Below are 660 nucleotides of genomic sequence, written 5' to 3'. Positions count from 1 at the left end.
AGTTGGGGTCTCTGCAGCAGCTGTCAGAACAGGGCCACGCTCAGTACGATAAGAGCCCTGATCTCAGTCACACACCTGGAGAGAAAAGTGGGAAGATTTTTGAGAATTCGGTATCAGTATTTCAGAACGGAGGAGAAAATGGGGCACAAATTAAATATTGGAAATTTGAGGGGATTATACAGGGATATTCAATCAACAACAGAATGAGATGGATTATTTTTGCCTCACACTCACAGGTCCAGCAGGTGCTGGGGAGTAGCTGGGACTGGGAAACCTGGGGCTGGGCCATCTCCATGGGGGACACTTGCTCCTACCTCCCCTTCCTGGCCCTTCCCAGGCCCCGTTGCCAGCAGAGAGTGGCCCCCCCAGCCCAGCCCAGAGGTGTCCCTGTCTCAGGGCCCCCCCCAGCCTCTGCCCATTCACCCTCTGCCCAGCTCAGGAATCACTCGGGGGAACCATTTCCCACCCGCACAAGGACAAATCCCTGCAGGTGGGAATGGGGGAAACCCCCCAACCCTGAGACCTGAACTGGCCACTGGCGAAGGGGAGAGAAAATGGGGCACAATCGGGGGGGGGGGGAGACAGGGAACTTCTCAGGGTTGGGGGAGGGGGGGTCACCCTGGGCGCTGCTCGTGGCTCTCTAGGGAGAAAGGGGGCAGG

This window comes from Mauremys reevesii, linkage group 16 (assembly GCF_016161935.1).
Source record: "Mauremys reevesii isolate NIE-2019 linkage group 16, ASM1616193v1, whole genome shotgun sequence".
Lineage (NCBI taxonomy): Eukaryota > Metazoa > Chordata > Testudines > Geoemydidae > Mauremys > Mauremys reevesii.
This window is presented reverse-complemented; position numbering follows the sequence as displayed.